Source organism: Sus scrofa, chromosome 6 (genome assembly GCF_054392235.1).
Source record: "Sus scrofa isolate SSC_HxYL_T2T_F1_AM1 chromosome 6, Sscrofa_HxYL_maternal_Yorkshire_Landrace_v2.0, whole genome shotgun sequence".
NCBI classification, from domain to species: Eukaryota; Metazoa; Chordata; class Mammalia; order Artiodactyla; family Suidae; genus Sus; species Sus scrofa.
The window spans coordinates 113,889,257-113,914,614 of NC_139388.1; the positions used below are offsets into that span (position 1 = coordinate 113,889,257).

At 40.3% G+C, this 25,358-nt stretch overlaps 1 protein-coding gene across 12 annotated transcripts in view; it reads left to right on the forward strand.

Annotated features, from left to right (window-relative positions):
• The window catches only part of LOC102159243 (uncharacterized), a 360,278-nt gene that overhangs the window by 67,901 nt on the left and 267,019 nt on the right, over window positions 1-25,358 (forward strand). The window contains exon 3 of one of the 12 annotated variants that reach the window (XR_002345455.2): window positions 21,965-25,336. The exons of 9 other annotated variants lie outside the window; for them this stretch is intronic. The gene's annotated coding sequence lies outside the window, so the exon portion shown is untranslated. Of the gene's footprint in view, window positions 1-16,524; window positions 16,576-17,323; window positions 20,299-21,964; window positions 25,337-25,358 lie in introns of those variants that run through there. 2 more of the 12 variants (XR_002345459.2, XR_014807783.1) reach the window with 2 other exon arrangements.

Below are 25,358 nucleotides of genomic sequence, written 5' to 3' on the forward strand. Positions count from 1 at the left end.
TGCTCACTTGATGTCAAGCCAGGGAAGATCATTGTAAGGGAGCAGCAAGCACTCTGCTCCCACACCCTGCCACCCTCACTCCTCTGTGTCTGCCTCCCGAAAACTGGGGTTCTGACTGAGTGGGGAGTTTGGTTTTTTTATTTTTTTGCTTTTTAGGGCTGCATCTGAGGCATATGGAGGTTCCCAGGCCAGGGGTTGAATCAGAGCTGCAGCTGCTGGTCTACTCTACAGCCACAGCAACTTGGGATCCTTAACCCAATGAGTGAGGCCAGGGATCGAACCCACGTCCTCATAGATAGTAGTCGGGTTTGTAATCACTGAGCCACAATGAGGACTCTCTGAGCGGGGAGTTTTAAAACATAGTACATGCACAGAAAAATGTGAGGAATAGTTAGAGCCAGCTGCCATTGAAGAGACAGTTTGGTACTCATAGTTCCCAAGCAGAGGGGCCATACCCTGCCACAGTGGGCCACACAGGGAGGAACAAAGTCTAGTCAGTGGGGCAGGAGGAAAGGAATTGCGGGCTGGCGAAGAGTGGCCAGGAGTGTGAGAACTGATAAAGGAGGTATTGGGGGTGTAGGCTGTGGGTTGCTTGGTTTGTATTTGAAAAGCACCTCTGGATAAGTTGTTTACTATCTCTAGGAGTTGGCTAATCCCGGGAGGAGCAGTCCCTCCAGGGTCAGCAAAGCCCCAGAGTTCAAAGCATAGAATGTGAAAAATAAAGGCATGGTCTTTGCTTGGGGACCTCATGGACCCACGCAGAGCACCAGGCCAGGGTCCTTGAGTCATCCGTTTTTCCTCTCCCCATCTCCCAGGCCCAATCCCTTATTAGGGATTATTTGGTATACTTTTTTTTTTTTTTTTTTTTTTTTTTTTGCCATGCCTGTGGCATATGGAAGTTCTCAGGCTAGGGACTGAACCCCAGCCATAGCAGTGACAATGCTGGATCCTTAACCCACTGAGCCATTGGGGAACTTCTATCCACTATTCATTTTGAATTGGTCCCTGCTCTCCATGTCCATTGCTCCTACCTGGTCCTAGTTGCCAGCATCGCTCATCTGGGCTGCAGTGATACATTCTCAACTGGTTTCTCTGCTTCTTTTTCATCCCTCTGTTGTCAATCTCTACTTAGCAGCCAGAGGGATTTCATATCAGATGTTATCACTCATATATCACCTTGCTTAAAACTGTCCAGAGGTTTCCCATTACATTTGGAATGAAATCCAAACTCACTTCCATGGCCCCACCAGGCTCTGCTTGCTTTGTTTCTTCCTCCTCCCCCGTGCCCCAACCTCACAACCGCAACACATCTAGCACCCCCAGCCTTCTCTTCCTACTCCTCTGGTGGCTCCTCATTCTTCAGCTTTCAGCCTAAATGGTATCTCACATTTAGGTACCCACAAGAGACTGGTTCCCATAAAGATTGATCGCTTCATCTACGTGATACCTAAATGCCTCTCCCAGCATATCCCTCAGACCACTGTGTCTGCTAATCATTAATTGTAATGGTTGTCGTTTACTTATTTTTTGGATTACTAATAGACCAGCATAGGGGTTAGAAGCATAGTTCTGGGGTCAGAGGATCATAATTGAAGTCTGACTACACTGCTTATCAGCTCTTTGACTTCAGATTAGCTATTTAACCTCTTTGAGCCTCAGTGTTCCCGTCAGTAAAATGAGCGCAAAAAGAGTACCTAGGGTGTGCCCACAATAAGCATACCCAAAAGGAAGTAACCACTTGTGAGGATGTGAGATAGTCCATGTGAAGTCCATAACACTCAGTGATTTGAAGATGAGCTTTTATCACCATTGAGATCCAGGCTCCATGAAAAGGGGAACATTTTGTTTTGCTCACTGTTTCCTCCCCAGTTCTTCAAGCTGCCTGGTTCATGGAGGGCTCCAAAAAGCACTTGCTGAGTAGTTGATGATTGGTCCTCTTTGGCAGTGTTTGGCTCGGGTGTAATCCTTGTCCTATTATGCCAGTTGGGTGAGCTTTCACCTGCAAGTCAGAAAACACTGAAAGAGCGCTGTTGTCAGCAGGTGTGTAGGGGCTGCATTCTCTATGAGGGACAAGCCCCCATTCCAGAACTCAGGAGACTTGGCTTCTAGTTTTTGATCTGTCCTGAACATCTGTGCTCCCTTAGGAAGGCCACCTGATAAACTCTCTGGACTTTAGCTTTCAGATCTGCAAAAGAATGGATTGGGCCAGATGACGTCTAAGACCACTTCCAACCCTGACACATTTTTCCTTTTTTAAAGAAACATTTTTTTTAAAGCTATATCATATACTATAAAATTTACCCAAAGTGTACAATTCAGTGTTTTTTAGTATATCCATGGAATTGTGCGGGGATCAACATAATCTAGGGTACTTTTACCACTGCCAAAAGAAATCCCACACCCATTAGCAGTCATCCTCCTTTCCTTCCCTCAACAACACTTCCCTTGCCCCCTACAACCGCTAATCTATTTCTATAGATTCACCAATTCTGGACATTTCATAAGTGGAATCATGTAATATGTAAACTTTTGTGACTGGCTTCTTTCATGTTGCATGTGTTCAAGGTTCATCCATGTTGTAGCATGTATCACTCATTCCTTTTTATACCTAAATAATATTCCATTGTATTATGTAATTTACTTACCCACTCATCAATTGATGGGCATTTGGGTTGTTTTCATTTATTGGCTATTATCAATAATGCTGCTATGAGCAAAATTCATGTACAAGGTTTTGTGTGGATGTATATCTTTCATTTCTCTTGGCAATGAACCTAAGGGTAGAATTACTGAGTGTTACAGGAACTCAAACATTTTGAGGAACTGTCAAACTCTTTCCAAAGTGACAGCACCATTTTATATTGTCACCAGCAATTTGTGAGGGTTCCAGTTTCTTCACATCCTCAACCAAACTTGTTATCCTATCTCTTTTTGATTATAGCCATCCTGGTGGGTATGAAGTGGTATTTCAATGTTGTCTTAATTTGCCTTTCTCTGATAACTAATCTTTTTTCTTGTGCTTATTGGTCATTTATAAACTTAAGAGAAATGTCTGTTCGGATCCTTTGCTTACTACTTTGAGTTACTTATTTTTTTTCTTATTGAGTTGTAAGAATTCTTTGTATGTTCTGGATACAAGGCCTTTATCAGATATAGGATCTGCAATTGTTTTCTCTCATTCTGTGGGTCATTTTTTACTTTCTTGATGGTATCATTTGTAGCACAAAAATTTTCAGTTTTGACGAAGTCCAACTTACATATTTTTTTTTGTTGTTGTTTTTCCGGTGGCATAAAAATGTTTTATGATATCTAGACATTGTGTTATTCAGGTTAAAATATGTCATCCAATTTAATTTTCCCAACAAACTTCTGCGAAAGGTGTTACCGTCTCCATTTTCCAGAGTATGACTTTGAACTCAGGGATGTGCATTAAGTTGCTTGGTTTGAACCGACTATCCAGTGCAAAACTTGGTCTGGTCAAACATTTATTTTCTACTTGTCTTAGCTCCACCACTAAAATATGAGATCTTCCTTTCCATACATATGAAAGTAGCTACTCAACAATTTCACTTTGATGTGTTTACTCTGATGGATGAGCGTGGTCTGAGGAGGAGAATCCAGGGTCACTGTACTGACAGTGACTTGAAGGACAAGGAAGGGCCCCTTGGTGGGAAGAGAAAGCCTATCTCACCACCTTCGAAAGAAAAACAGAGTTATTTGACTCTATTCTGTTCTGCCACAGGGGTCAAATGTTATGCTAGAGATGAGGGTAAAACCTGCCAGTGTGTGTTGTTTTTTGTAAGAAAAAAATCTAGATGAGAAGCTAAAATGATGAATGTTATTTTCACTGAGGTCCTACTGTATAGCACAGGGAACTATAGCTAATCTCTTGAGATAGCCCATGATGAAAGATAATATAAGAAAAAAAATGTAATATATATGTATGACTGGATGACTTTGATGTACAGCAGACATTGGCCTAACATTGTAAATCAGCTATACTAACTATAATAAATTTTTTCTTTTAAATAGAAAATTAGTTGAAACCCTCATTTTTTTCTGCTTCCAAGTTGGCCCCAGGCAAAACAGCATTTTTATGTCTCAAGACACATTGAAATTAGGGGGAGGCCAATGTAGCAAAGCAGCAGTGGGTGTGCTGTAGGTCAAGGTAGGGGGGTTTCAGGCACATGTGTTCCCAATCTACACCTCTCAAGCTGGTCCTCTGTGGGAGCGAGATGACCAAGAGAGAAGGGGCCGTGCGTGGAAAGCCCAGCATGAAAAACATGCCAGAGTTGCCTTCTTTTGGCAAGCACAGATGGTGCTGCCTTTCTCACTCTGTTCCTTGAATGTTGTGCCTTTTCCACCTTGGTTTGCACGGGAAGGGGAATCAGGGCAGGAGGAGGAGCTCAGGCTGGCCAGACTCTCTTGTACAGCTACTGTCTCTCCAAATGAAGAGCTAAAGTCACACCTGCTTTGCCCTCCTGCCCTTCTAACAGTGTACCCTTCTAGGGGCCAACCATCAAAATAATAGCCCAGGGATCTATGTTTCATTTGTAACCAACTGGGACACTGGAAAAAAGATTGTCCTCAAAGGTGCTATGCAAATTCTTCAGCTCAGGTGCCCCTTTATCTGTCCCCAAGAGGGGGCCCCCATATGGGTCCCTCCTGGAGTGGATGGGACCCTGAGGGATTCTCCAGTAAACTGTTATTAGTAATTCCCTTACCCAAGGTGAAACTAAAATTAAAAATTGGTAAAATTATAATTAATTAAAAAAAAAAACTCTTGCCAAATTCTGATAAATGTTGGAGATAACACTCTCCACTTTAAACCCTACTCAGGGAATTCTCACTATTGTGCAGCTGGTTAAGGATCCTGTGTTGTCTCTGGGGTGGTTGCAGGTTCAATCCTTGACCCAGCACAGTGGGTTAAAGATCCTACACGGTGGGTGTAGGTTGCAGCTGCAGCTCGGATTTGATTCTTGGCCTGGGAGCTTTGATTGTTGTGGATGTGGCCATAAATAAACACCCCCTCCCCGAGGTCTCCCCCAAATCCCCCAAAACAACAAAACAAAGCAAAACAAAACAAAACAAAACCCTCAAACACCACTTAGAACCTGCAGATGGGATCTTGGAAAAACAGCAGAAGCTGGCTAAGGGTGAAAATTCTTACCAGAGTCAGCAGTCTGGGATCTCTGTCTAAAGTGCCTGTAGAGAGAGAGGAATAAAATATGTTTGTACCTTCCTTGGGGAATGCCTCTTGAATCCAAGCAGCAATTCAGTACTGCCAAAAATATTTGTTCCAGTTAAAACACTAGCAGGATACATAAAAGGATTTTTTTTAGGTAACTTTATGATCAAAAGTTGGTCAGAGATTGGAAGCTGATATTCATAGCCTGATAGGAATTTTTAAAAAGACTTCTCCCCTAAGAAAATTGAAGTTAATGTAATTGGATGGGTAGACCAACTTATGATGTCATTTATGTTAAAACTCAATTCCTTGAGGTATTGAAAGCAACTGCTCTCATCTTAACAAATCCTTGCAAAGCCAGAAATGTAACTCCAGAAACAATTCAAAGTCCTCCTTGGAGGAACTTACATTATTTCCCTGTATATATCCTTTGAGATTATGTAGCATATACAGCAAGGATAATATTTTAGCTGGTCTCTCTGGAAACTCTTATTTAGATCATCCCCAGTTCCTCAGACTAAAAGAAAAAAAAATGAAGGAAGAGGCTTAAAAAAAAAAAAAAAAAAACTGTTGCATAGTTTCCATAAGATTTTTTTGTCAAGGACAAATACAAATCGTAAGTGTCTTCTCTACCAATATTAATACAAAAATCTTTAGTCATATGATCAGATAAACTTAACTTATTCCAACTGTATGATAAGTTATTTATAATCATGTTATTTATAACTAGTGAATTTTACGTTATTGTACCTGTTTCATAGTTAAAATTTAAAAATGAAACTAAGGTCTCTATGTCTGTTTATATGTTTGCATGTATCTACATAAGTATGTTGTAGATGTGTAGTATTTTCTATCTTCCAATGGTATCACAAAATTAATTTGTAAAAGAGCACCATTTGATTGACTTAAACAGATGCTTATATAAACTTAGTATTCACAAAAATTCTCAAAATTACAGTATTCATACCCTTATCCACAGGGGGATACATTCCAAGACCCCCAGTAGATGCATGAAGCCATGGGTAGTACTGAACCTTAGGTATACTCTTTTTCCCTGTACTCACATGTGGTAGTATATGCAGCAAATATATGTGGACAAAAGGATAATGTCCTGGGTGGGACAACATGAGATTTCACCATGCTACTCAGAATGGTGCACGATTTAAAATGCACAAATTGTTCATTGTAAATTTTCCATTTGCTATCTTTGGACTGAGGATGACCACAGGTAACTGAAATTGCAGAAAGTGAAACTGTGGATAAGGGGGAAGCTAACCTTATGCTTTTCAGGTTCATGTGATGTGGGGGAAGATATTCAGCATTAAAGCTAGTGTGAATTTGTTGTTGGCTTAATTAAAATAGACCTGTCTTAGAGTTATCAACATTAACTGTAAGGCAAACATACTACTTTTATTCTACCTGCATTTATTAGTCAAATTAATGTTACCAAATATGTCACCCAGAAAAATAGCTTTATACAATAAAATCTTTATAAGTAACCTAAGCCTAATTATTGAAAACAAGTAAAATATATGTAAGGAGGATAAAAAGGTTTTAGGTGAAGTTTTTAAACAGTTTCCCCCCATTTTTTTTAAACTTAAAGTTTTGCTAGGTTAAGTTGAATGGTGAGTCTAGTTAAATCCACTGACTATTCAGATTATTTCCAAATAAAATACTGGAACATTAATTACCAATTATAGATTTATCTATTTTTGTTCATTTTACAGAGAAAGATATTTTTGACTTTTGGTAAACATGTTTTATGCCATGCTGAGAAATTTTCTATGAGAAAGCTTGTCTCCTGATGTTATGAAAAGTATTTATAAGTCTACTAATGTATAGAATGCTAATGTAAAAGACAGTTCATAATCGCTTACTTCTTAGTTTTCACTAGAAATTAGAGGTTTCTAAGGGCTAATATTTCTACTGTATATAATTAATACTGCTAGAAATAATAAGGAAAAGAAATTTTATGGGCTGTCAGGACTAGGTAAGATTGGAATTTAATTAAGTAAATGCATTTTAATGTCAAAATTAAGCTTGTGCAGAATTAATATTTGGCTTTTCTATGTTAAAAGGGCATTTTTTTTTTTTCTTTTTAGGGTCGCACTTGCAGAATATGGAAGTTCCCAGGCTAGGGGTTGAAGCGGAGCTAAGCGGAGCTATGGCTGCTGACCTATACCACAGCCACAGCAATGCAGAATCTGAGCCACGACTTTGATCTACACCACAGCCCAGGGCAACACCAGATCCTTGACCTGCTGAGTGAGGCCAGGGATCAAACCTGCATCCTCATGGATACGAGTTGGGTTTGTTTCTGCTGGGCCACGATGGGAACTCCTAAGAGAACAAATTTTTTGGACTCTTGGTTTTCTCTTCATGATAAAATATTGTAAAAGGTTTTTTTTTTTTTATCTTTTAAGTAATCTGCTTAGAAAAAATAAAGATCTTGTATCTTGTCAAATTAATTACTCATGTTTCATGTTGTCTTTGTCAGGTTTTTGTTACTTAAGTAAACCTACTCCTCTTGATATTAAAGGAACTAAATTTAGCTCAGCACTATGTAAACTTCTGTAATTTCCTGTGAAGTCTTTAATTGTTCCATTGACTAAATAGATAACTAAGTATTATTTCAGAGTAACCAGTGATCCCATTTTACCAAGTGTTTTAAAATATTTTGATATTTTTGACAAACCTCCCCCAAATCAAATCCTATATGAAGTCTTTTTGACCTTGAACTAAATTTGGAATTTTCCAGAGGACCCCTGAAACATCTCAAAATATTTGTTCTCTTGCTTTATAAAAAGGGAGATAATAAACTAATTAGGCTTATTTGATGTGTGTAATTAGTGGTGAGCTTGGTCAAATAAAAAGTAATACTAAGCCTTCTTTATGTTATGTGTGTATATGTTGTTATTGTTCCAGAAATTGTGTAAAATTCCTGGACATGTGTTGGTATAATGTTATCAGTCATAATTCCAGTTATTATATTAAAATGTATATCACATAACAAAAATTCTTTGTCAATCCATTATGATGAACCATCATCAGGTCTTTAACAACAGGCATTTGTTATTTAAAGATAGTTATTATCTTAGTCTGATGCTTTATCAAAAGCATTGCCATAAAGTTGCCTCATCTTCAAAAAATTCTTGGAAAATTTTTTTGGTAAGTACGGTTTCTGATAATTTTAAAAGCATAGAACTGAGCTGGGTAAGAATTTCCAGAACTAATGAAAAAACTGGATATCAATCAGAACAAGTAGTAATTACACGGGACTGAATGAATTCCTTAATGTTTTGTTTGTCCAAGATCTAAGGAATATTTTTCTCTTAAAGCTGAGTAGTTTGGTAAAATATACCTTTGTGAACAAAGGTGATGCATTTACTTCCCCCTCTACTTGATCCCTCCAATGTTTGGATGCTCTTGAGCATTCTTTTTATGGCAATATAGTAGTTATTTACTTAAGTTCAATAAAAATATGTTCTCCTTATAAAAGTATACAATTAGAAACATTGGCTATATTACTAAGCCTTTGACTGGAATATTGTATTTGAGTGAGATATGTGTAGACTCAGATACGATCAAACAGCTTTAAGGAACAGCTTGAACTTTGGCTTGGATTCCTGGCCTCAAGACACTTTTGAGAATTTTATCTGTGATTCCTTATAGAAAGTCCCAGCACAGTAGTCTTAAAAAGAGTTTATATATGGTCAACCGCTATTCTTATTGCACTTATGTAAATAACCAAGCCACATTTAATGCGAACAAATTAGTTTTACTGTGATGATCCTTGGAAATAAAGAAATGGGGATAATTGTAGAGAGAAGAATTATGTTCACAGCTTTGTCTATATTAGGTTATATTCCTTTTTGTTGTCTTGAAGTTTTGTTATATAACTGTAAGTTGGACTGGATCCCCGAAATCTACTTTCCTCAAATATTTGGCTACAACTCTCCAAACTAACATTTCCAGTATTCTCCCACACTTTTGACTTGCAGTCAGTAAGAACAAAGACTGCTCTTGAATCTCTCTGGAAGGAACTATACCAGGTCCTCCTCACTATCCAGATGGCAGCCTAACACCAGGGACTCAAGATTTGAGCACACATCTCACAGCCAAAGAAGGCTCCACCTGTAGAAGCTAGAGACATCTGGTCCTGTAGAAATGCTAGAGACCGCCAAATCAAATTAACTAGGAAGAGAAGTAGCTTATATTGAGGTAGACTGCTTCTTCCTACAATGCTGGATCAAGACTCTTACTTTAACTAAACATGAAATCTATTTTTCCCCTTCCCTTTCTTTACCTGGCCATTGATCTGGAACGATAATGCCATCACCCATATCTCCTAGGCCATCGCAAAGGGGCGGGGGGTAACTTTTCTGAGTGCTGGATTTGTCATCAAAAAACCCTGATCTGTCCATGATGCTAGAGACCCTTGTCCATATCCCTTTTACTGGTTAACAACCCCAAACCTGGGGAACTCAATTTTCAGGCTCTATACAAAGAAAGGGACACAAAGCAATAGTAACTACAATAAAACTGTGGCCATCTGACCCTTAAATTTTTACTGACCTCTATGTCACATTTCCAGTCCTGAGCCACAGATTGAAATGGGAATTATCCATTACCCAAGAGGCATTCATGATTCAAAATGAGCTCTCTTTGACAGATTCCTACTGCCCTGCTTAGGAGTAAATGTGAATGAGGATGTGGTCAGAAACCTCAGCTTGAAAATGCTACAGAATTCATTGTTAAAGCAATAGATCTAAAAAAAAAAAAAAAACCCTTAAACTCTGGCCGAAGTTGTTCTTGATTATCTTTCAGCTGAGCCAGGAAGTGTTTGTGCTTTGGCCAATACCACCTGCTACACACGGATTAATACTTCTGGAGAAGTAGAAACTCGGTTATATAAGATCACTGAGCAAACCTCTTGGCTTAAAATGGTGACTCTTTCAACAGGGTCTTTTATTTATTTATGTATTTATAGGGAGATTTTATTTTTTTATTACTCAATGAATTTTATTACATTTGTAGAGCAATCATTACAGCCAAATTATAGCATTTCCATCCCAAACCCCCAGCATATCCCCCCGTCCCCCAACCTGTCTCATTTGGAAACCATAAGTTTTTTGTAGTCTGTGAGTCAGTATCTGTTCTGCAAAGAAGTTCATTGTGTCCTTTTTTTAGATTCCACATGTAAGTGATAGCATATGATATTGGTGTCTGACTGTCAACTTGACTTAGCATGATAATTTCTCGGTCCATCCATGTTGCTGCAAATGCCGTTATTTCTTTCCTTTTAATGTCTGAGTAATATCCCATTGTGTATATGTACCACATCTTCTTGATCCACTCCTCTGTCGATGGACATTTAGGTTGTTTCCCTGTCTTGGCTATTGTATTTAGTGCTACAATGAACATGGGAGTACATATATCTTTTTGAGTCCTGGTTTTCTCTGGATAGATACCCAGGAGTGGGATTGCTGGATCAGTTGGTAGTTCTAGTTTTAGTTTTCTGAGGAATCTCCATATCATTTTCCACAGTGGTTGTACCAATTTACATTCTCATCAGCAGTGTAATAGGGGTCCCTTTTCTCCATACCCTCTCCAGCACTTACTGTTTGTAGACTTTTTGATGATGGCCATTCTGCCCGGTGTAAGGTGGTACCTCATAGTGGTTTTGATTTGCATTTTTTCTAATAATGAGTGATTTTGAACATTTTTTTCATGTGTTTTTTGGCCACCTATATGTCTTTGGAGAATTGTCTGTTTAGGTCTTCTGCCCATTTTTTTATGGGGTTGTTTGTTTTTTTGGTATTGAGCTTCAGAAGGTATTTATAAATTTTGGAGATTAATCACTTGCCAGTCACTTCATTTGCAAATATTTTCTCCCATTGTGTGGGTTGTCTTTTTGTTTTGTTTAGGGTTTCCTTTGCTGTGTGGAACATTTTAAATTTAATTAAGTCCCATTTGTTTATTTTTGTTTTTATTGTCATTACTCTAGGAGGTGTATCTGAGAAGATGTTGCTATGGTTTAGGTCAGAGAGTGTTTGGTCTATATTTTTCTCTAAGAATTTTATAGTATCTGGTCTTATATTTAGGTCTTTAATCCATTTTGAGTTTATTTTTTTGTATGGTGTTGGGAAGTGTTCTAATTTCATTCTTTTACATGTGTCTGTCCAGTTTTCCCAGCACCACTTATTGAAGGGGCTGGCTTTTCTCCATTGTATATTCTTGCCTCCTTTGTCATTGGTTAGTTGACTATAGGTGTGTGGGTTTAATTCTGTGCTTTCCATCCTGTTCCACTGATCTATATTTCTGTCTTGGTTCTAGTACCACATAGTTTTGATGACTGTAGCTTTGTAGTATAGTCTGAAGTCATGGAACCTGATTCCTCCAGCTCCATTTTTCTTTTTCAGGATGTCTTTGGCTATTCTGGGTCTTTTGTGCTTCCAAACAAATTTTAAAATATTTTGTTTGAGTTCTGTGAAAAATGTCCTTGGTTATTTGATAGGGATTGCATTGAATCTGTAGATTGCCTTGGGTAGTGTAGTCATTTTGATAATATTGACTCTTCCAATATCCAAGAGCATGGTATATCTTTCCATCTGTTTGTGTCATCTTTGATTTCTTTCATCAGTGTCTTACAGTTTTTAGAGTACAGGTCTTTTGTCTCTGCGTAGGTTTACTCCTAGGTATTTTATTCTTTTGGATGCAATGGTAAACAGGATTGCTTCCCTAATTTCTCTTTATGATCTTTCATTGTTAGTATATAGAAATGCAGTCGATTTCTGTGTATTAATTTTATATCCCAACAGGGTCTTTTATTGATTTACTCAATTTTGATTGGTTTGGGTCTTGGGGACTATGGCTCCAGAGTACACTCCACATATTGGGAATCCTACTTATTATAATCATATAATCTCCCTGGTGCTTTGTGTTCTTTCAAAAGCCTTAAATGCACTTTTGGAGCTGCTCACTACCAAGCAAATGAGCTCCCTAAGACTGAAATGTCAGAAAAGGAATGAAGGGAATGATAGATTTAAAGATTATAAATCCAAGACCTTGACCTGTGAATATCACAGAGGTTAAGCAAAAGCACCATGATATATGGATACTACATGGAGGGTTGATAAAAGCTTCGAGAATATAGAGTGGTAGCTGAGAGTGGTGCTAATGCCTTAAATTTTGATCACATTTCTCAATTATGCTGAGAGTCTGATCAAAGGGGGGAATTGTTAAACAAGAAACAGTATGCCCCAAATGGAGTCACTTGTGCTAAGCCCCATGTCAGTAAACCAAGGCTTGTTAGGCAACCTAATTGCATTTATAACCTCCCCCAGGAATGTAGTCTTAATTGGTCAGTCTGGAATTGTCTGATCAGCATCAGTGAGGTAATATGACCCATAGCCCCCTTCAGTCTCCCATAGGTAGGTTCCTAAGCCTGAAACCATTCACTCTTTCCCTTCTTCTGCCTATAAAATACTTCCATTCTGTACAACTCCTCTGAGCTCTTTCTACTTGCTAGATGGTGTGCTGCTCAATTCATAAATTGTTCAGTAAAGCCGGTTGGACCTTAAAATTTTTTTTTTGTTGAATATTTGTTATTTAACAGATGACAGATTCACTCACCTGCTAAGTACTATGCACCTTCTTGGTAGTGGAGGGACCATGATAGACAGGATAGAGACCTATCATCTGAGAGTGGAGATTCTAGGAATACAGGAAAAAGGGGGTTAATCAGTGAAATAGCTTACAGGAGAGAATTTAGCATTTTCTTCTCTGGAGGACAGACTCTATCTTGAGGCATTTAATAATGAGGTTGTCTTAGTTTAGAAAATAGAAAAGGAGTAGACTCTGGAAAGGTAATTTTTTAAAAAGGGAGGTTAAAGAAAAGGGCTCTGAAATACCAAAAATATAACAAGTGCATAGTCTATTGTCATTAAGAAGGGAGACTAAACTGGCAGGGGATTATTTTTTCAATGGTTCTCCGGGAAGAAATAGTGTGGAGAAACTGAAAATCACGCAATTAGGAGAGCAGGAGTTTTGGCATCTTGCTTGAAGCCTGCTGAGCTGTAAGGCATGTGACTGAAGGTCAAGGAGGGTATGCAAGTAGATATGGATTAATAAACACACTGGAGTGTCTTACTGAGATAGTAATATTTGGATTATAAAGCACTTTTAAAAACTATTTGAGCCCATGATTAATTGAGGCTCACAAATTTCAAGCAGTGAAATGTGTTTTACTGCAATTGCTATTAAGAACTATCAGCTATCCGATTCCTTGATTTCCCTAGTGAATTTTATAATCTAAATTAAACAGAGAATGGTATAAATTTTCCCTTTTTTGGGTAGCTGATTAAAACCAATTTCACCTCAATATACTATTACATAGTAGTTATATCTGACTCTATGGAACAATTTATTATGTATCTGATTACTTCTAGTATTTTTATGAATTGATCATAAGCCAATTTGAAAACTTACTGATCTAAAATAAGTTTGGTAATAACAGAATATACTGCCTGTAAGAATTATTAATGAAATAAATCAGGATGCATGGAAATTAGCATCTCTCACTGTATAAATTATGTTGTCATGAGACTGTAAATCACTGTCTGTGACATATTTCTAGCTCCAGATGTAATCTGTGGTACTGGCTTTATTACTGATTCATAACTATTCCTGAATAAGGGGAACTATTTTCTGAACAGACTCTTCCTTAAATTTTTTTAAAAAGAACAAAAAGAGAAACATGAATATGAAGAGTTTATTACCTATATGTAATTTCAAAAATATTTTAAAATGCCACTATTTTTATTAAAATAGCTTTACTTTACTGAGAAGAATATATGCCATTTTAGGTGTGCCAAAAGTTTGGGAATGGAGATTTTCTTAGGTTTCTCAAGAAAAGAAAATCCTTGTATACAATTCATCATTAAAAACTTGTGATGGGGAAGAAAAAAAAAGAGCATATCTTTTTTCCCTATAACCACAACTGTCTTCTTGCATTACAGACAGAAACTAAACAGAGGGGAAACCAAAGAAAAAGAGTGCTTCAGGATTTTTTTTTCCCTGAAATCACAACTTGAGAAACAAAATCAAACCTTCTCAGAGGAAACGGGGACTATTTGCTTTGACCCTCCCCTTCTCTGTCCCAGTGCCTCTCTCCATCCTGCAGGAGAGGGTGACATCCCTTTCTTCTAAGTTTCCCAGCAATTTTTGAGGGTCCAGGGAAGAATTTTTATTCTATGTGCAAAAATCAGTTGGATTAACTTTACGAAGTGCCTGTGACAAACCACAGCTCAGTGGGAAGTGGATAATTAGGGGCTATGGGTTTTGGGGGGTATGTGTGGCTTAATTTCCCTTTGCCCCTTAGTTCAACCTCCATAAAGTCCAGGACCCCTTGTTCTCTTGCTAGTATCCCTGAAGGGCTGCTGTTTCCCACCTCCCAATTGCCTCTGAATATACAACAGTCTAAACAATGGCTACCTTGACTTTCCAGTTCACTGTGCTTTACACATTCTAGTGATTTTTTCATAGGGGTCAGTGGTGGAAGCTTCAGGTCATGTGGACACTTTTGGAGGTCCAGGCTTCTAGTGCTTGGCAGTGATCTCTGCTGCTGGCAGCCATTTTGCCCCACCAGTTCTTTAAAATTCTTTCTTCTTAGGACATGATCCTTGTGCTGTGTGACAGTTACCATTTCTCTCTATGTGTATATGTCTCCCCATCTTCAACTGTGCATTGCCGTGTCTACTATAGAAAGGAATCTGAATTTATGCAGGTAGCTGCGTTCAGGCCATGCATCTAAACAATAATATGTTACCCAGCGGTGTATGGGTATAGTGGATGGGGTCAATGATGGGAATGCTGAAAACAGGCTAAGGAATGTGTTCTGGGGTGAGTGGGAGGACAGGGAGGTGCCTGGAAGCCAGGAATATGACTTTAAGAAAACGGAACTCTGTCAGGAGATTAGGTGGCCAGGGAGGAGTGATCTACAATGCGTAATCAATTGAAAACAGCAATTGGACAAAGACCAACAGAGTGCTTTCGTGTTTAGCAAATAAATGTAAAAATGAGTCGTGAAAGGACTGTTTATAGAAATGGAAGAAAACAGACATTGCCATGAAAGTTGAGAGAGCACAACGTTTGGATAAAATAGAGGACTAGGAAATGGGGTTTTCATGGTGTAGACATGACTATTCTGTACCTGCATATGGACCCAAATAAGAAGAGACCCCTATCCTTCCAAAAATTGACTCCTAGCTCTTCTCCTGTATTATAGGGTACTCTCTTAGTGACTGTTTAAATTTTAACTTTTTCCATGAAAATATTATTTAGAGAAAACATATTAGCCTAAAATGACCTTAATTAATGGTAGATTTACATCTGTAGATGTTACTTAATAAAAATATACATAATGTTATACACATTATTTCATAAGATAGATACATAAATTTATACATAAATAATACATTTTGCTATCTATCCAATAACTTAATGTAATATAATTTAGTGATCACTCCTGGAAATACTCTTTTATTTAAAAGTAAGCATCAGGTCCTTATGTATTTGATATTTAGAACACGACCAACCAAATACTGTTCTAAGCAGTGGGGACAGATGATAAAATGACAAGATTTTTTCCCCTTATGGGGAACATAGAGTCTTGGAAGATGAGTTCTGTGGAGAAAAATGAAACAGGTAGAAAATGGAGCTGATGGCAGAAGGTGTAATTTAGAAATGGTGGTTAAGGAAAGTCTTGCTGAGAAGGGACATTGGAGCAGAGACCTGAATGAAGTGATGTCACAATTGTAAGTTTTGAATGGTGTTGTAAAAAGTCTTTAAAAGGCCACTTAAAAGGCTGTGCAGTCAATGGCTATGTCATGGAGATCACAAATATGTACCACAACAGGGACAAGAAGTTATGACAGATGTAATGATTAGTTTTGTACCAAGGCTACTTGTGCCCTAAATTGAAATTTTGGAGACAGCATGAAATCTGGTTTCAGAAATATTCAGCCGGGTTAGGTAACCCCAAAGGATGTTCTCATGATAGAGGTTACATTGATGTGGAAGGTACACATGAAGAGCCTGACAAAATTGTTTCATGGCGTGTGTTATGGATTGAATGTCTGTGTCCTCTATGTATTTATATGTCGAAATGCTAACCCCCAAGGTGATGGTATTAGGAGGAGGAGCCTTTGGGAGGTAGTAAGGTACTGAGGGTGGAGCCCTCAGAGCAGGATTAGTGTTCTCATAACAAGGGACATGAGAACTTGGCCCTCTTCCATCTTCCGCGAGAAGACGACCATCTGCAAACTGGGAGGAAGGCCCTTTGAACTGTCAGCACCTTGATCTTGGAGCTCCCAGCCTCTAGAACTGTGAAAAATAAATGTTGTTTAAGCTATGGTAATTTGTTATAGCAGCCCCAGATGACTAAGACAGTATGTGAGAATGGAAATAAGTCATTTCTCCAAATTGTTTTGTTTTGTTTTATTTTATTTTAATTAATTAATTAATTAATATATATATTTTGTCTTTTTGCCTTTTCCAGTGCTGCTTCCCGAGGCATATGGAGGTTCCCAGGCTAGGGGTCTAATCGGAGCTGTAGCCACTGGCCTAGGCCACAGCCACAGCCACAGCAATGAGGGATCTGAACCACGTCTGCGACCTACGCCACAGCTCACGGCAATGCTGGATCCTTAACCCACTGAGCAAGGCCAGGGATCGAACCTGCAACCTCATGGTTCCTAGTCGGATTCGTTAACCACTTATCCACGACGGGAACTCCTTCAAATTGTTTTATATAATAAGATCTTTAAGCTGACTGGGAACATAAATTTATAAATTATACATCAGATGTATACATTTTCTAGAGCAAGTAAATCCCTTAAAATTTGTACATTTAAGTTGACCCTAACCTTTTCTTTTGGACCTTTTCATTGGAAAACCAGGAAATCCTCTTATTTGGGGGGTTGGCTTGTCTATGGATGTAGCAGATAGACCTTAGCCTGTGGACACATTACAGATGCCAACTTCCGTTTTCTCAAAATTGCTGCACAGAATTTAGCAAGAAGCAAGTGCCCCATGACTGTTTTTGGAATTCTGACTGAAGTGTCTGTCTCCCAGAACAGATTCCTTAGGCTGATTTGCACATTAAACCATCTGCTAGTGGAACACCTACCCCAGTTTTTCAGCAATGAAACTGCAAGCCTGTGGAGTAGCCAGAACATTTGTTCTCTGCTTGGTGTGAATGTGAATGAAGCAGAGTAGGACAATGTTGCAGGAAGCTTTGGTCTACTCCATTGCCCGGCTGGGTAGAGGGTGGATATAGGAATGAAACAAGTCTTCACATACTTTCGTCCTTGATGATAGTCCGACAAAGGCCCCACCCAGAATGGAGAGGGGACTCTGTAATATGATCAAGGGGTACCAACAGGCCCCTCAGACCTAATGTATCTTCTGTGCCAGTTTACCTAAGTGCTCGAAGTTTCCACCAAGAGGTGTCAGAGCCAATTTGGGGTCCAACCATTCTGCTACCTGTTTAAACTCCCTTATTCAAAAGTCATATGGGATGGTCAAAGGGGGCTAGTTTGTTTTCCAGGCCAGCTATCTAGTAGTCTAGAGGAGCCCTACTGGAATGGGGTAAGCGGTGAATTAAGTGTGAATGGGCCTGGATGGAACCATAGTCTTGAGAGCTCTAGGAGGCCAACAGCAGATGGAGGACCCTAGGACTTTGAGGGGAAGCAGAAGCAAGCATTTATTTGGAAGGCAGAAGTCTAAGATGAACCACAATGACCTTTATTCTTGTATTATCTCTTCATGTTGAGTGTGAGCAGAATCTGAATAAGCTATCACTCCTGTGATTATATTACATTGTACAATAAAAGAAATTTTGCAGATATAATTAAGATTCCAAATCAGTTGACCTGAAGAGGGAGCTCATCCATGTGAACCTGATCACAGGAGCCCTTTCCATCTGGATCCAAGGTCAGAAGCAGTGGAGTCAGAGATTTAAAACATGAGAAGGTTTAATGTGCCGTAACTGGCTTGATAATGTGACTGGGGGCCCACGTGACAGGGAATGCAGACAGCTCCTGTGAGCCCCACTGACAGCTGGCAAGAAAACAGGAACCTCAGTCTTTCAACCACAGGATCTGAATCCTGTCAGTACCAAGAATAAGACTGAACCTGGATTTTCCCCTAGAAACTTCAGACAAAGACTCAGCCTGGTTGACGCATTGATTGCAGCCTTGGGAGTCCCTGAGCAGAGAACTCAGCTATCCCATACTTGACCTCTGACCCAGAGAACTGCAAGTTAATTAATGAGTGTTGTTTTAAGCCAGTAAATTTGTGGTAGTTTGTTATGTAGCAATAGAAAATGAATATATTTTGCTAATGTCCTTATTTTTCTGGATATGCACATTGCTATTATTTTCCTCCTTTTTAAGACAGTGCAGTCTGTGAGTAACATTTAGATAAAATCCTTACAGTTTGTGAATGGGGAAACTGAGGGTTGTGGGGATACTTTTTTTCCTGTCTCCTTTCTTCACAGCAGCTATGTACAGGCCATGACATAAAATATGAGTTAGTTTTTTGTTGTTTTTTTTTTTTTTTTTTCCATTTGGTTTTGCATGCCATAGGGATCCCTATACTCCTGTGTATTACAACAGAAGCCAAATATAGGCACTAAATAGCACTTTTTGAAGCCCCTCTTATTGCCCTTTTTTCAATGTTTGGCTCTGTTTCCAAACATCACAGTGCTCATTTCAGCTCCGTTGCCCTGGATTTGAAGCCATCCATATTCACCTGAGAAAGAGCCCCACCCCATTAGGACCACATTGCCACTGTGTTGGAGCACAGTCCCCAACCTACACAGGTGTGAGTTGTGCCTTCTATCCTATTTATGGCCACATAAGAGTCTGGCATTTTCCAACCAATCTGTCCCCTTGAGGCCTCTTACCAGCCTCTTGAACCTGCACATTCTACACAATCTCCTAAGTAGCAACAGAGTAACAGAGGTTCCATTTTCTCCTTAGCCACTGACTAGTGAGAGAGGCAATGGGCCTGGTAGCATAAGGATATTATCGAATCAATGCTTTTGCTCAGGTTGTGCAACCCAAGCCCTGAGGCCCAGGGATTAAGCACCTGTTCAAGATCATCCCATAGACTCATCTCCTGAATTCTATGGCAACCCCTGGATGAGTATTCAGTCCATGTTAATTAATGACGATGACTGATCTGGGATTTTTAACTTCCCCAAACTGTGTATTCCAGTGTGAGTAAACTGTAAAATCCATATATTGAGACTGACACACATGTCCAGTCAATAAAGCTATTAAGGTCAATGAAGAAAATGGAATTGTAGAAGTTGGTTGATTCAACAGCTGCTCTGGATCATGGCTCAGCCTTGGGGCTCTCACACTCATACTTCACTCTTTTAGGAGAAGCAACAATGGATTGGAGTAACTGCTCTACTGTGTTGGCAACACTGTCAACCACAACCCGGGGAACTGGCTCTCATTCCAGACAATTGTCCTTCACCTGATAGTTTCACACACACACACACACACACACACACACATTCATGTATTATATGTATATAATGAGAAATGTGTATTTGGCCTCATCCCTGGCTCCTAGCATAGAACTCCTAAAACTCTTGTAATTTCCTGAGAAATGGGTGTGAGAAGAGCATCTTTTGTTATGCATAATTAGCCCCTTCTAACCATACCTGAGTTTATGTTAGTGAAGTGACTTTGGGTGGGCCCTCAGAGAGCTTAAGGATGGGGGTTGTCAGAGGAACTAGCCGTGTTATTATAGGAACATTCAGCTCCTCTCCTGGGCTGGAGATTGAGTTAGTCGCCAATGGCCAATGATTGAATCATTCATGCCAAAGTAATGGATCTCCATAAAATCCTCAATGTGCTTCAGACAACTTCCAGGTTGACAGATACAACTATGTGCTGGGAGGGTGAAATGCCTCAAACTCTGCAGGGACAGAAGTTTCTGTGCACGTGACCCTTCTGGACCTGGCCTTATGTAGCTCTTCATATGATGGTTCATTTGGATCTCTTATAATAAACCATTGAGAAAACGTAAAATGTTCCCTTAAGTTCTGTGAGCTCTTATAACTAATTATCAAACCAGTGCTTTGATTTATGGACAAGTGGGACAGAGAAGTATGGGTACCCTAGGGAGCCACTTCTTGTGATTGGCATCAGAAGGGGTGTGCAGCCTTGTGGGATTGGGTTTTTAACCTGTGGGGTCTATGCTAACTCTGGGTAGTTAGTGTCAGAATTGAATTAAATTGTAGGACAACCAGTTGGTGTCTTCAGAGAACTGGAGACCTGCTTGCTGTGGAAAACCCACACATTTAGTGTTGGAGGTGTCATGATTGGAAACATCGTATTGCATATACCCACATGTATGTACACACACACACTCATGTTGTATATGCCTACAGATTATACTGTTCAGGATAAATGACATTCACATATGCACCACTTTATTATGTAGTTAAATCTCCATCACATGGTACAAGTCAAATTAGAAGAATGTGAGATTTGCTCAGACATGGAGGAGGCCTAATTCTTTTTGCTCAGGTGTCGAATATTGGTTGATTGGGGCTGTGCTTTGTTGGGTGGATCTATTTCAAGTTATGGTCCTACTGGACTTGGCTCTTGGCTGTGAACTGGGCTTGAGTTTGCTTCATGAGTATTCACTCTGGGGCCCAGGCAGAGGGGCATCAGTGATCTGATGGGGGCAATGCAGAGGGGCAAGGGAGCAGTAGAAACATATGCTGCCTCTAAGGCCAGACTCAGAAGTGGAGCCCCATTGTGTCTGCCCACATTTCATTGGATAAAGCAAGTCTTGTGACCAAGCAGAGGGGTGCAGGAATAAGCTCCTGCCTTGGAGAGGGAAGGCAGGGAGTAAATATTTTTGGACAGCAATCTAAGTTACCCCAGGAGGGAAGCTGAGTGTGTGTGCGCATATATATCCCTGCCTGTTTAAACACACCAGCCCCCACACAGTCAGGGAAGTCTCTGAAGTGCTGAAAGACTTAGTGCTTGGACATCACACATACCTGGACAAGCCAACAAACAGACCCAAACAGTGTTCACCTGTTTTAGCACAAAAGCTTGCCTTGTATTAATTTCTTCTCTTTTTTTCTGGCTTCTCCACATTAATTCAGGTCATTCTCTGTTAAAAAGTGAGACAAGACAGTGTTTCAGAGAAAAATGTTCTCTATGAAATATTTAAACATGGTTAAAACTACCAGCAAAATGGAGCTGAATGTTTTATGTGATAACTGGTGCTCAAATCTTGGTCCCCTTTAGGTAGGAAGGGAAGAATAGTGGTGGTAAAAAAAAAACGTGTGCTCTGTGGTTATTACTCAATCACCTAGAGGAATTTTAGGTGGATTTTTTTCCCTACACCCAAAGCCAGACACCCATGCTGAGATATTGAATTATCTCTGTTCAATGAGAGAAATGAAAGTTAGAGTTTTGAATACCTGTGACTCTGTTACCAAACTAGGGTTTCATTTCTTGTGTCTCAAAAGCCAGTACTTGAGAGATGAGTGTTGGCTGGAAAGGAAAATTGTTTTGTTCAGGAGGCTGGTGACCTGGGGAGAAGGTGGACTCATGTATAAAAACCAACTCTGAAGATTCTGTTTGACCATGAAAGCTTTTAATGGGAGAATCAGATGGGGAGAGGGGTCAGAGGCATCATCGTTTTCCACTGTGTGCACTTTCTTCTTGTTGGTAGCTGGTGAGGTAGCAAGGTGGTGCTCCAGGAATCTCGTGCTCAGCCTGAAGTCACCATCCTCCTTCTGGTTGTTGTTGATGGGGGTTAGTTCCAGCAGAAGAACTCGAGGAGGAACCAGGACCATGCCCCATGGATGCACTATTGTTTCTGGACTGCTCCTCCCTTGTTTATGATTTCCTCCCATCTCTGATTAGCAGCTGTTCGAATCTGCCTTTTGGAACTTGGGGAAGGTCAGAGAAGCTGAATGAAGCCTATTTTTCATGAACAAGAAACAAGGGACATACATAGGATTTGTACCAGGAGAGACCCCACAGGTTCCTGCTCCATTTCAACTCTAAGGAAAGGATTGAGGAAAGCCGTGTGTGTATTAATGTTTGAGGATCTACCATGGACTAGAGACACTGGCTTAGAGACATAAAGTTTACCTAAGGACTCATGGTCAGAAAGAGGTAAGCCAGGATTCAGATTCCAAAAGCCTATGTAATGGTGCTTCTTTCTACACCTCAGTGACTGGAAGCTCTCTGCTTATGGGGCTAGTTGTATTGACAGCTCATGTTTGTAACATTGACCTGATACTGACCTTTGTGCTCTTCAGAACTTCTACCAGTATTAATCAGCAATTCCTTGTCCCTGATGGCTCTTTAAAGATTCCTCCTTAATCTACTCCAGGCTGGTTCCTTCAGCGCCTTCTCAGATGACACGGCATTGGCTTTTAGTCACCCTGATTATCCTTTCACAGGTCAGCTCTAGCCTTTCATAGGTTGAAAAGAGCCAAAAGCCAGAAGAATCCTCATAGAGGGAGGCAAGCCTGCCTGCTTCATCTTGGTTCTAGCAGGACCAGGAAGGGTGGACAGCTCCTTGTCCCTCATGCTGCATAGATGTCCCCCAGGGGCAGGGGGCTGCATGTGCCCACAACCCATTGGACTCCAGCCCTTATTTGGATGCTCAACAGTTGAAACCATCAAGTCTGACACCACTTGCTTCTCGATGGCTATTTATTACTCAGATACTTACTATACCACTTAAGGGACACTGAAGAGGAAGGGAAAGCTGAGAGAGAACCTGAGTGATAGAATCCCCCACCTCACTCCCCACCCCCTGGAGTATGTGATGGGAGATCTTAACCAATTAGTCCGGGGACATCTCGAGAATATGGAATGTACCGTTTGCACTGCTAAATAGTCTTGGTGTGGATTAAATATAGGTCCCATGCGGTGTGAAATTATGAATAAATATGCAAGATGTAGAACACAGACAATTGAAAAGAAGGAAAATTGCACACTTCAAGGAAATGCACTGAGGAAATGGATTTGCTCTCTCACATACCACACACACACACACTCTCTCTCTCTCTCTCTCTCTCTCTCTCTCTCTCTCTCTGTGGCTCAATATGCGCTGTATAACAATATCTTACCTTGTTTTGGCAAGAACTTTCCCCATTCCTCTTGGTGTTTCAGCCAGATCCACACCTTTCCATTCACTTGAGCAGGTGACTGCTTTGAGCATCCGGTTTTGAAGAATTTTCTTTCTTTGTAAATGCAGGGATCAATACTTGGAAAGGGGATTTTGACAAAGCTCTACATTATGGGTCACCCCTGTCTCCAATTCGCAAGTTGAAGTCCTAAGCCCAGTACCTCAGCATGTGACCTTATTTGGGGATAGGGTCTTTCAGGGAGTGTGGAGTTAAAACGAGGTCATTAGGTGGGGCCTTAATCCAGTATGACTGGGGTCCTGATAAAGAGAGGCGAGTAGGACACAGAGGCACACAGAGGGAAGATGATGTAAGGAGACACAGGGAGAAGAAGACTACCCACAAGTCAAGGACCGAGGCCTGGAACTGACTGTCGCCTTGTAGCCCTCAGAGGGACTAGCCCTGCCACCACCTTGAGTTCAGGCTTCTAGCCTCCAAAACTCTGAGACAGCACATTTCTGTTTAAACTTCCCAGTTGATGGAACTTTGTGGCAGTAGCCTGAGCCCATGAGTCTGCCCCATTCAGAACCACATATGTGTGCTAGATAAGAGGGGAAAAGGGGTTATTTGGGTAGAGTTTGATAATCTCACAATCTGTGTGGCCCTGACAGTGGCTCAGCTTGGGAGTGGAGTAGGGATAATTGATGAGGTGTTCCGCCTGGGTCATTGCACTGAGGGTTCAGTTTACTTCAAATATATAAAAATATCAATGATTAGCTCAAACGTAAAAATCATTCTATAATGAGGTAATTTTCATTAAATTTTTTTTTTTTTTTAATGGCCATACCCACACAGTATGGAAGTTCCCAGACTGGGGGAGAATTGGAGCTGTACCTGCCAGCCTACACCACAGCTCATGGCAATGTCACATCCTCAACCCACTGAGGATAGAACCTGCAACCTCATGGATACTGGTTGGGTTCGATACCCCTGCGCCACAACAGGAGCTCCCAATTTTCATTGTTAAAAAAGATTTTTTTTTTCATTTGGAATATCACAGTCTACACAAGCACGGTGGAGAGGCCCAAGTGAAAAGTGTTTTTTTTCTTGGTGCAATTCTCATTTACTTGGCCCTCCCCCAACCTGGGAGCTGCCCCCCCGCCCCAGCCAGTTCTTTCACAGGGTCCTCTGACTGAAGAGAGCCCTAGGCCCTCTGAAAGCAGCCACTGTGAATTCCTTTGGGATTTAGTCGGGCTGTTTTCATTCTGCTCTCTGTTAAGATGAACTGCCAGTATGTGTTATGTCCAGACAACCACCTTGTGGAAACTCAGAAAAAGCTGCAAAATAGACTGGAGGTAATCTCCTTGAAGTGGCTTGTCGGGGCTTCTAAGGTCAGCGTGGAGGAGCTGGACTCCACGGCGCCCTGGAGATCTGAGTGGGGTTGCGGGGGTGCCGGGCGCCTGCCCCTGCCTGCCTCTGCACGCACTTGGAAATCACAAAAAGCCTTTCTGTCCACGGCAGCCTGTGAATTGGCTTTCATCATTGGCGCCAAAGACCCGGCGCTCTTAGGTAATAAAGGACACGAACATCAATCCCGAGGGAGAAGACTCCAGTTCCAGGATGTCCTTTTGTCCAGAAACAGCTGTGTGGAATTCAAGACTATCCAAGGATGGAAAGATCACAGGATCTCTTTCTTTCATTGTCTACTTGTTCGTCTGGGCACCACACTGTGCTTCTGCCATCAGCAGAGCTGCCCACCACAGTGAAGGCATGAGGCCTTAGGTTAAAGATTTATTCTTTTCTGCCGAGCCTCCAGCTGGTTGTTAACCCTCTCTTTACCTTTCTTTCATTAAAAATTTTTTTAAATTATTTTTTCTTGGGAAATATACATACAAAAAATTATATAAATCATACATGGATGATTTAAAGAGCAATAAAGCAACCAGTACCCATGCACCCAATTCTAACTTCAAGAATAAGTGC